Here is an 11,735-nt window from a genome sequence, read left to right on the forward strand (position 1 = left end):
TATCTCTGAATACAGTCTTGAGTTTAAATCTAATTTGTCTGGTATGAGAATCGCTACCCAAGCCTTCTTTCAGGCCCATTGGCATGAAAGATGTTTCTCCATCCCTTGACTTTCAGTCTAGGTGTATCTTTAGGTTCAAAATGGGTCTCTTGTAGACAACATATGGATGGGTCCTGTCGTTTTATCCAGTCTGCAGCCCTCTGCCGTTTTATAGGTGAATTTAGGCCAATCACATTGAGGGTGATTATTGATAGATACGTTTTTATTGACATCGTGTTAACTTTAAAGTATTTCTTTCTGTAGATTGTCTCTGTATTTCAGATAAATGCTATTATTTGGCTTTTTCCTCCTTTAAAGAATCCCCCTTAATATGTCCTGCAGTATCAGCTTGGTGGTTGCATAGTCTTTTAAGCCTTGCCTGTTTTGGAAAATCTTCATCTCTCCATCCATTTTGAATGTCAATCTTGCTGGATAAAGTATTCTTGGTTGCATGTTTGTCTCATTCAGTGCCCTGAATATATCTTGCCAGCCCTTTCTGGCTTGCCAGGTCGCTGTGGACAGGTCAGACGTTATTCTGATTGGCTTTCCTCTGTACGTAAGGATCTTCTTTGTCCTAGCTTCTTTCAAGAGGTTCTGCCTACAAGTATAATTCTTCATTCTTACTATTAGGTGTCTCGAGGACTTTCAAGAATCTGTAATCTTGGGGGGAAACCTTTCAGCCTCTAGAATATGAACGCTGTTTCCATTCATGAGATTCGGAAAACTGTCATGAAGAACTTGTTCTACTATATCTTCTAGACTTCTTTCTTTCTCCTGCCCTTCAGGGATTCCAATAATTCTGACTTTGAAACGTTTCATGGCATCATTTGTTTCCCTGATTCTGTTTTCGTGGCTTCTAAGCTATTTGTTCCAGGCTTCCTCCTGATCCTTTCTCTCTATCAGTTTCTCCTCCAGATCACTAATTACGTCTTCTGTCTCATTTACCCTAGCATTGAGAGAATTTAGATTAGATTGGAACTCATTGAGAGCATTGTGAAGCTCATCCCTTGTAGCTTTCAGCTCTTCCCTAATATTGAAAACATGATCTCTGGTCGTTTTCAGATTGGCCCTAATCAATTCCGTTTGGTCATTCATGCCTTTCTCCAACCTAGCTATTGCTTGGATAATTGGTAGCCTGAATTCTCTTTCCGACATATTGTCTACATGGATCGCCGTTAGCTCTGTTGCAGAAGGTCCATCCTCTGTATTTTTCTTCTGTTGGGCATTCCTCCTCCTAGTCATTTTGGTTAGAGATGGCTGAACGGGTGTAGCTGGATATATCGACCGTGGTGCAGTCAAGGTGCACCCTGGAACGCTTCTGAGCAATCAGGGTTCCCCACCCAAATGAGAGGAAAAGAAAAGGAAAAGAAAAAAAGAGAGAGGGAGAGAGACAGGAAGGAAAGGTGAGATAAAATAGAAGGTTCAGCCTTAATGGGCCTCAATGTAAGATTTATGAAGTTTTGAAACACAGACAAAAAAGAAGACTGATAAAAGTATATGATAAGAGAAAAAAAATATATATATATTTGAATATATATATGCAAATAAAGGAAGAAACTCGTCAAAAAGAACACTGAGTGCTCACTTCGGCAGCACATATACTAAAATTGGAACGATACAGAGAAGATTAGCATGGCCCCTGCACCAGGATGACATGCAAATTTGTGAAGTGTTCCATATTTTTTTCTGTTTGGTTAAACCATATTTTCTTGGGGTTGTTGCCACACTTTTAGTATTTTACTTGCTCTTTCATATACTCTTATCTGGACAAAATGACAAGGCGGAAAAATTCACCACAAAAAAAGAACAAGAGGCAGTACCAAAGGCTAGGGACCTAATCAATACAGACATTGGTAATATGTCAGATCTAGAGTTCAGAATGACAATTCTCAAGGTTCTAGCCGGACTCGAAAAAGGCATGGAAGATATTAGAGAAACCCTCTCGGGAGATATAAAAGCCCTTTCTGGAGAAATAAAAGAACTAAAATCTAACCAAGTTGAAATCAAAAAAGCTATTAATGAGGTGCAATCAAAAATGGAAGCTCTCACTGCTAGGATAAATGAGGCAGAAGGAAGAATTAGTGATATAGAAGACCAAATGACAGAGAAAAAAGAAGCTGAACAAAAGAGGGAAAAACAGCTACTGGACCATGAGGGGAGAATTCGAGAGATAAGTGACACCATAAGACGAAACAACATTAGAACAATTGGGATTCCAGAAGAAGAAGAAAGAGAGAGGGGAGCAGAGGTGTATTGGAGAGAATTATTGGGGAGAATTTCCCCAATATGGCAAAGGGAATGAGCATCAAAATTCAGGAGGTTCAGAGAATGCCCCTCAAAATAAATAAGAATAGGCCCACACCCCGTCACCTAATAGTAAAATTTACAAGTCTTAGTGACAAAGAGAAAATCCTGAAAGGAGCCCGGGAAAAGAGGTCTGTAACATACAATGGTAAAAATATTAGATTGGCAGCTGACTTATCCACAGAGACCTGGCAGGCCAGAAAGAGCTGGCATGATATTTTCCGAGCACTAAACAAGAAAAACACGCAGCCAAGAATACTATATCCAGCTAGGCTATCATTGAAAATAGAAGGAGAGATTAAAAGCTTCCAGGACAAACAAAAACTGAAAGAATTTGCAAACATCAAACCAGCTCTACAGGAAATATGGAAAGGGGTCCTCTAAGCAAAGAGAGAGCCTACAAGTGGTAGATCAGTAAGAAACAGAGACAATATACAGTAACAGTCACATTACAGGCAATAAAATGGCACTAAATTGATATCTCTCAATAGTTACCCTGAATGTTAATGGGCTAAATGCCCCTGTCAAAAGACACAGGCTATCAGAATGGATAAAAAAACAAAACCCATCTATATGTTGCCTCCAAGAAACTCATTTTAGCCCGAAGACACCTCCAGATTTAAAGTGAGGGGGTGGAAAAGAATTTACCATGCTAACGGACATCAGAAGAAAGCAGGAGTGGCAATCCTTATATCAGATCAATTAGATTTTAAGCCAAAGACTATAATAAGAGAAGAGGAAGGGCACTATATCATACTCAAAGGGTCTGTCCAACAAGAAGATCTAACAATTTTAAATATCTATGCCCTCAACGTGGGAGCAGCCAACTATATACCAATTAACAAAATCAAAGAAACACATCAACAATAATACAATAATAATAGGGGACTTTAACACTCCCCTCACTGAAATGGACAGATCATCCAAGCAAAAGATCAGCAAGGAAATAAAGGCCTTAAACGACACACTGGACTAGATGAACATCACAGATATATTCAGAACATTTCATCCCAAAGCAACAGAATACACATTCTTCTCTAGTGCACATGGAACATTCTCCAGAATAGATCACATCCTCGGTCCTAAATCAGGACTCAACTGTTATCAAAAGATTGGTATCATTCCCTGCATATTTTCAGACCACAATGCTTTGAAGCTAGAACTCAACCACAAGAGGAAGTTTGGAAAGAACCCAAATACATGGAGACTAAACAGCATCCTTCTAAAGAATGAATGGGTCAACCGGAAAATTAAAGAAGAATTGAAAAAAATCATGGAAACAAATGATAATGAAAATACAACAGTTCAAAATCTGTGGGACACAACAAAGGCAGTCCTGAGAGGAAAACATAGCGGTACAAGCCTTCCTCAACAAACAAGAAAGGTCTCAGGTACACAACCTAACCCTACACCTAAAGGAGCTGGAGAAAGAACAAGAAAGAAACCCTAAGCCCAGCAGGAGAAGAGAAATCATAAAGATCAGAGCAGAAATCAGTGAAATAGAAACCAAAAAGACAATAGAGCAAATCAATGAAACTAGGAGCTGGTTCTTTGAAAGAATTAATAAAATTGATAAACCCCTGGCCAGACTTATCAAAAAGAAAAGAGAAAGGACCCAAATAAATAAAATCATGAATGAAAGAGGAGAGATCACAACTAACACCAAAGAAATACAAACTATTACAAGAACATACTATGAGCAACTCTACGCCAACAAATTTGACAATCTGGAAGAAACGGATGCATTCCTAGAAACATATAAACTACCACAACTGAACCAGGAAGAAGTAGAAAGCCTGAACAGACCTATAACCAGTAAGGAGATTGAAACAGTCATTAAAAATCTCCAAATAAACAAAAGCCCAGGACCAGATGGCTTCCCGGGGGAATTCTACCAAACATTTAAAGAAGAACTAATTCTGATTCTCCTGAAACTGTTCCAAAAATAGAAACGTAAGGAAAACTTACAAACTCATTTTATGAGGCCAGCATCACCTTGATCCCTAAACCAGACAAGGATCCCATCAAAAAAGAGAGCTATAGACCAATATCCTTGATGAACACAGATGCAAAAATTCTCACCAAAATACTAGCCAATAGGATTCAACAGTGCATTAAAAGGATTATTCACCACGACCAAGTGGGATTTATTCCAGGGCTGCAAGGTTGGTTCAACATCCGCAAATCAGTCAATGTGATACAACACATCACTAAAAGAAAGAACAAGAACCATATGATACTCTCAATAGATGCTGAAAAATCATTTGACAAAGTACAGCATCCCTTCCTGATCAAAACTCTTCAAAGTGTAGGGATAGAGGGCACATACCTCAATATCATCAAATCCATCTATGAAAAACCCACCGCAAATATTCTCAATGGAGAAAAACTGAAAGCTTTTCCGCTAAGGTCAGGAACACGGCAGGGATGTCCATTATCACCACTGCTATTCAACATAGTACTAGAAGTCCTAGCCTCAGCAATCAGACAACAAAAGGAAATTAAAGGCCATCCAAATCGGCAAAGAAGAAGTCAAATTATCACTCTTTGCAGATGATATGATACTATATGTGGAAAACCCAAAAGACTCCACTCCAAAACTGCTAGAATGTGTAGAGGAATTCAGTAAAGTGTCAGGATATAAAATCAATGCACAGAAATCAGTTGCATTTCTCTACACCAACAACAAGGCAGAAGAAAGAGAAATTAAGGAGTCTATCCCATTTACAATTGCACCCCAAACCATAAGATACCTAGGAATAAACCTAACCAAAGAGGCACAGAATCTATACTCAGAAAACTATAAAATACTCATGAAAGAAATTGAGGAAGACACAAAGAAATGGAAAAATGTTCCATGCTCATGGATTGGAAGAATAAATATTGTGAAAATGTCTATGCTACCTAAAGCAATCTCCACATTTAATGCAATTCCTATCAAAGTACCATACATCTTTTTCCAAGAAATGGAACAAATAATTCTAAAATTTATATGGAACCAGAGAAGACCTCGAATAGCCAAAGGGATATTGAGAAAGAAAGCCAAAGTTGGTGGCATCACAATTCCGGTCTTCAAGCTATATTACAAAGCTGTCATCATCAAGACAGCATGGTACTGGCACAAAAACAGACATATAGATCAATGGAACAGAATAGAGAGCCCAGAAATAGACCCTCAACTCTATGGTCAACTAATCTTCGACAAAGCAGGAAAGAATGTCCAATGGAAAAAAGACAGCCTCTTCAATAAATGGTGCTGGGAAAATTGGACAGCCACATGCAGAAAAATGAAATTGGACCATTTCCTTACACCACACATGAAAATAGACTCAAAATGGATGAAGGACATCAATGTGAGAAAGGAATCCATCAAAATCCTTGCGGAGAACACAGGCAGCAACCTCTTCGACCTCAGCTGCAGCAACATCTTTCTAGGAACATCGCCAAAGGCAAGGGAAGCAAGGGCAAAAATGAACTATTGGGATTTCATCAAGATCAAAAGCTTTTGCACAACAAAGGAAACAGTTAACAAAATCAAAAGACAACTGACAGAATGGGAGAAGATATTTGCAAATGACATATCAGATAAAGGACTAGTGTCCAAAATCTATAAAGAACTTAGCAAACTCAACACCCAAAGAACAAATAATCGAATCAAGAAATGGGCAGAGGACATGAACAGACATTTCTGCAAAGAAAACATCCAGATGGCCAACAGACACATGAAAAGTGCTCCATATCACTCGGCATCAGGGAAATACAAATCAAAACCACAATGAGATATCACCTCACACTAGTCAGAATAGCTAAAATCAACAAGTCAGGAAATGACAGATGCTGGCGAGGATGCACAGAAAGGGGAACCCTCCTCCACTGTTGGTGGGAATGCAAGCTGGTGCAGCCACTCTGGAAAACAGCATGGAGGTTCCTCAAAATGTTGAAAATAGAACTGCCCTATGACCCAGCAATTGCACTACTGGGTATTTACCCTAAAGATACAAACGTAGTGATCCAAAGGGGCACGTGCACCCGAATGTTTATAGCAGCAATGTCCACAATAGCCAAACTATGGAAAGAACCTAGATGTCCATCAACAGATGAATGGATAAAGAAGATGTGGTATATATACACAATGGAATACTATGCAGCCATCAAAAGAAATGAAATCTCGCCATTTGCGACAACATGGATGGAACTAGAGCGTATCATGCTTAGCGACATAAGTCAAGCAGAGAAAGACAACTATCATATGATCTCCCTGATATGAGGAAGTGGTGATGCAACATGTGGGCTTAAGTGGGTAGGAGAAGAATCAATGAAACAAGATGGGATTGGGAGGGAGACAAACCATAAGTGACTCTTAATCTTACAAAACAAACTGAGGGTTGCTGGGGGGAGGGGGCTTGAGAGAAGGGGGGGGTTATGGACATTGGGGAGGGTATGTGCTTTGGTGAGTGCTGTGAAGTGTGTAAACCTGGCGATTCACAGACCTGTACCCCTGGGGATAAAAATACATGTTTATAAAAAAATAAAAAAATTAAGAAAAAAAGTACACTGAGTGTAAGATTTATATACTATCAGGACAAACACAAAAACACAGAAATACTGGTGGAAGAAAAAGATGGGAGAGTGGTTATAAATTCTCAGTGTGGGTGAGGAAGGTTGTTTTTATTCTTCCTGGATGTATCGTGATATCTTTGTTAAAGGACTCAACTTTCCTATGATAAAGGGGGGTTAGGAATTGGTTTACCTATAGGGGTGGCATTGATTGGGGAAAGGGGATTACCTTAAAGTTTAACTCTATATGAATATTAGAAAATAAAAAATTTAAAAGAGGAATAAACTAGACTACACTAAACTAAAATTTAAAAAAAAAGAAATTAAAAAAAAATGCAAAAGGAAAACACAGGTGTATGTATGAAAAATTTCAGGTTAGAAGGTTATTATGAAATTTGATGTACTGGACATCTCATTGTGCCTGTAAATAGGCTTAAAAAATTATATAATAATAAAAAAATTATCTATATAAAAATAGAGCCAAAATAGTGGGATCAAATTTATAATAAAAATTGTCCTATGAAGTAGTGGTGGTTGTTCTCTTGTCGTCTTTTTTTTTTTTTTCATTTCTTTTGCTTTCCTGGTTGGTTTGGTTTTCTGGGGGAGGGGCCTGCTACGTGTGTTTTCAGTCAATGATGTTCTCTGAGTTAAGTCGTCCCGCCCCCCTCAAGGGTGTGGGCTCCGAGGAAACTGGTTTTTTCAGGCTTTTGTTCTCTGGAGGTTTTTATATTTGTTCACTTTTGTTTTTCTCTCTTGCCTTGACCACTTTTGATTGTTTTTGTAGGTTTAGAGGAAAGCAAATTGCATCCTTACCTCCCTCTCATAGAGAAGCCTCAGTCTGGCTGCAGAGCCCAAATAAATCCCCCCTTGGCCACTGGCAGAGCAGGTTCCCAGTTGCGGTCCTGGGAACTCAGGATTTTTTGCTTGTACCCAAAACCGCAGCAGCGTCACTTGTCTGGGCAGCTCCAGACTGCCAGAGAAGATTGCACACTGAGATTTTCCCACTGGCCCGGGATGGGAGTGCCTGGTCTTTCTGGGTCCGAGATCACCGGGCTGGCGCCTGTGTGCACCTTTCTCAAGGGAGGACGCTGGGCAGGACTCGGAATCTGATAGCATGGCAGGGAACTCACATAGGGAGTGCAAAAAGGCTGTGCTTCTGTTGGCTGGCAAGGCTCCCAGTCCCTCACGCGAGCTGGGCTTCAAGCCCTCTCGGGCGCACTGGTGGTTCAGGGACCGAGACCTGGTTTCTCTGCCGCACTCTCTCTGGCTCTGTGCCAGGGTTGGTTGTCCTGGGTCTGGGCACTTAAGCCCCTGACACTAACACCCCGATTCACACAATTTCCCCCCTTAAACCTTTGCTCTTTTTGATTGCTTTCTACCAGACTCCTGAGTTAATGCTGGTCTCCAGATGCAGGGCACTCTCGTATCGGGATATTACTTTCCAATGGGTCACGTCTGGTGGCTCCCTCCACCTTCTTTTATTTTCCGATATCATTCCGACTTTCCCACTCCACTTTACCTGCCCACTGGTGTCTTCTTCTCTGGTAGAGATCCAGACATGTATAATTCTGATCTCTGGCTAATTTTGTGCACCCACAGAGTTCCTTGGAAGGTAATCAGCTCATGTTAGTGTACAGGTTGAAAGGGCACCTCATCCTACTTCCCCGCCATCTTGTCTCCCCCCTCTCTCATTTAATTCTTATAATAATTCTGTGGCTTCCAAACTCCAGATTTAAAGGCACAATTTAAGTGTTAAAAGATGAAAATGGGGGGGACAAGATGGCGGGGGAGTAGAAGGAGGCGCCTTTTCAGCTGGTACCCCAAAGTGAGCTGATTACCTACCAAATAACTCCATTCACCCATGAAATCAATCTGAGATCAGAGTCATACACGTCTGGTCTCTACAGGGGCAGAAGACGCCAGTGGTAAGGTAAAGCAGAGTGGGAACCTTGGACTGATATGAGAAGATAAAGAAAAGGGGGAGGGAGACACCAGAGGCAACCGGTTGGAAAGTAATACCCCCAATACGAGCAAGAGTGCCCTGCTTGGAGACTGGTTGAAAGCACTGCAAAAGAGCAAAGGATCACGGGGGAAATTGTGGGAATCGGGGCAGCTAGGGACAGGGGCTTAAGTCCCCAGTCCCAGGACAGCCTCCCTGGCACTGAGGCAGAGAGAGTGTGGCGGAGAAGCCAGGTCTTGGTCCCTATGCTGCCAGCGCGCCAGAGAATGTGTGGGTTCTGGCTCCTGTGTGGGGATGGGAGCCACTCATCGGCAGAAAGTGCGAGCCCTACCACAAAACCTGAGATACGCACTCATGTCCTTCATGCTCCCCTGAGAGAGTTACAAAAGCCCGGCCAGCGCTCTTTGACCCGCGCCATTGTTCCTAAAGCCTAAGCCGTGCACCCCAAACTCTCCCCTGACAGAGGTGCACAAAAGCCCAGCCTGGTGCTCTCGGACCTGCGCCCCGTTCTCAGTGCCTGAGACACGCGCGTGACCCATAGCCGCCCCTGAAAGAGGTGTGCGTAAACTGGGCAAACTTAGACCCAGCAAGACCAGGCACTCCCAGCCCGGGCCAGTGGCAAAATCTCAGTGTGCGATTGCTGCTTGGAACCTCTCTGGCAGTCGGGAGCTCCCAGATAGCCGCCACTGCCTTGGATTTGGGTACAAGCAAAAGATCCTGCGTCCCCAGGGTCTGCAACTTGAAACCTGCTCTGCCAGTGGCCAAGGAGGAACTTATTTAGGCTCTGCACACCCACTGAGGCTTCTCTCTGAGAGGGAGATCAGGGTGTGGTTTGTTTTCCTCTAAAACTACAAAAACCAACAAAGGCAGTCAAGGTGAGAGAAAAAAATGTAAACAAACATAAAAACTACCAGAGAACAAAAGCCTGCAAAAAACCAGTTTCCTCAGAGCTCACTCCCTTGAGGGGGACAGGAGGACTTAACTCAGAGAACATAATTGACTGACAACCCAGGTGGCAGACGCCTCCCCCAGAAAACAAACCAAGAAATAAAAAAAAAAGGAAAAAAAAAAAGGACTACAAGAGAACAACCACTACTTCATAGGAAAACTTTTATTATTCATTCATTCCCACTATTCTGGTTCATTATTTTTTTTTACACATTGGTAATTTTTTTTAACCTATTTATCATCACAGCGAGCTGTACAGTACATCAAACTCCATAATACCCTTCTAACCTGAACTTTTTGATACATACACCTATGGTGTTTTTTGCATTTTTATTTTTTGAATTCCATTTTTTAATTTTAGTTTAGTTTAGTCTAGTTTACTCCTTTTTATTTTTATCCTCTAATATTCATATAGAGTTAAACTTCAAAGTAATCCCCTTTCCCCAATCAATACTACCCCTATAGGTAAACCAAATTTTAATCCCCTTTATCTTAGGAAAGTTGAGTCCTTTAACAAAGATATCAAGATATATCCAGGAAGAATCAAAACAACCTTCCTTGCACACACTGAGAATTTACAAGAACTCTTCCATCTTCTTCTTCGACCAGTGTTTCTGTGTTTTTGTGTTTGTCCTAGTAGCATATAAATCTTACACTTGGGGTTCTCCACCAAAATGTCTAGGAGGAGGAATGCCCAACAGAAGAAAAATACAGAGGATGGACCTTCTCAAACAGAGCTAACGGCTATCAACATAGACAATATGTCGGAAAGAGAATCCAGGCTAACAATTATCCAGGCAATAGTTAGGTTGGAGAAAGCCATGGATGACCAAATAGAATTGATTAGGGCTGAAATGAAAGCAACCAGAAAGGATGTTCACAATGTTAGGGCGAAGCATAAAGCTACCAGGGAGGAGGTTCACAATGCTCTCAATGAGTTCCAATCTAATCTAAACTCTCTCAAAGCTAGGGTAACTGAGACAGGAGATAGAATTAGTGATCTGGAGGACAAACAGATAGAGAGAAAGGATCAGGAGGAAGCCTGGAACAAACAGCTTAGAAACCACCAAAATAGAATCAGGGAAATAAATGATGCATGAAGCGTTCCAACATCAGAATTATTGGAATCCCTGAAGGGGAGGAGAAAGAAAGAAGTCTAGAAGATATAGTGGAACAAGTCCTTCATGAAAATTTTCCCAATCTCATGAATGGAACCAGCATGAATGTAGTAGAGGCTAAACGGTCTCCACCCAAGATTATACATTCCAAAAAAACATCAGGACACCCAATAGTCAAATTGAGGAATTTTAATTGTAGGTATAATCTCTTGAAAGCCGCCAGGGCAAAGAGGCTCCTTACTTACAGAGGGAAGCCCATCAGAATGACATCAGACCTGTCCACAGAAACCTGGCAAGCCAGAAAAGGCTGGCAAGGTATATTCAGGACACTAAATGAGAAGAACATGCAGCCAAGAATACTTTATCCAGCAAGACTGACATGCAAAATGGATGGAGAGATAAAGAGTTTCCAAGACCAGCAAGGCTTAAAAGACTATGCAACCACCAAGCCGACACTGCAAGAAATATTAAGGGGGGGTTCAATAAAAGAGGAAAAACCCTAAGAATAGCATTAAACAGAAATATAGAGACAGTCTACATAAAGAAAGATTTCAAAGTTAACTCCATGTCAATAAAAACGTATCTATCAATAATCACTCTCAATGTGAATGGCATAAATGCGCCCATAAAACGGCACAGAGTTGCAGACTGGATAAAACGACAAGACCCATCCATATGATGTCCACAAGAGACACATTGAAAACCTAAAGATACACCCAGAGTGATAGTGAAGGGATGGAGAAGCATCTTTCATGCCAATGGGCCTCAAAAGAAGGCTGGGCTAGCGATTCTCATATCAGATAAATTAG

The 11,735-nt window shown here is 41.2% G+C and overlaps 1 non-coding gene across 1 annotated transcript; it reads left to right on the forward strand.

Annotated features, from left to right (window-relative positions):
• The first annotated feature begins 1,616 nt into the window (after positions 1-1,616).
• LOC116587356 lies at positions 1,617-1,723 on the forward strand. Its single transcript, XR_004284381.1, has one exon. It is a non-coding gene; the product is annotated as a U6 spliceosomal RNA (small nuclear RNA).
• Positions 1,724-11,735: the final 10,012 nt, after the last annotated feature.

This window comes from Mustela erminea, chromosome 3, assembly GCF_009829155.1.
Source record: "Mustela erminea isolate mMusErm1 chromosome 3, mMusErm1.Pri, whole genome shotgun sequence".
Lineage (NCBI taxonomy): Eukaryota > Metazoa > Chordata > Mammalia > Carnivora > Mustelidae > Mustela > Mustela erminea.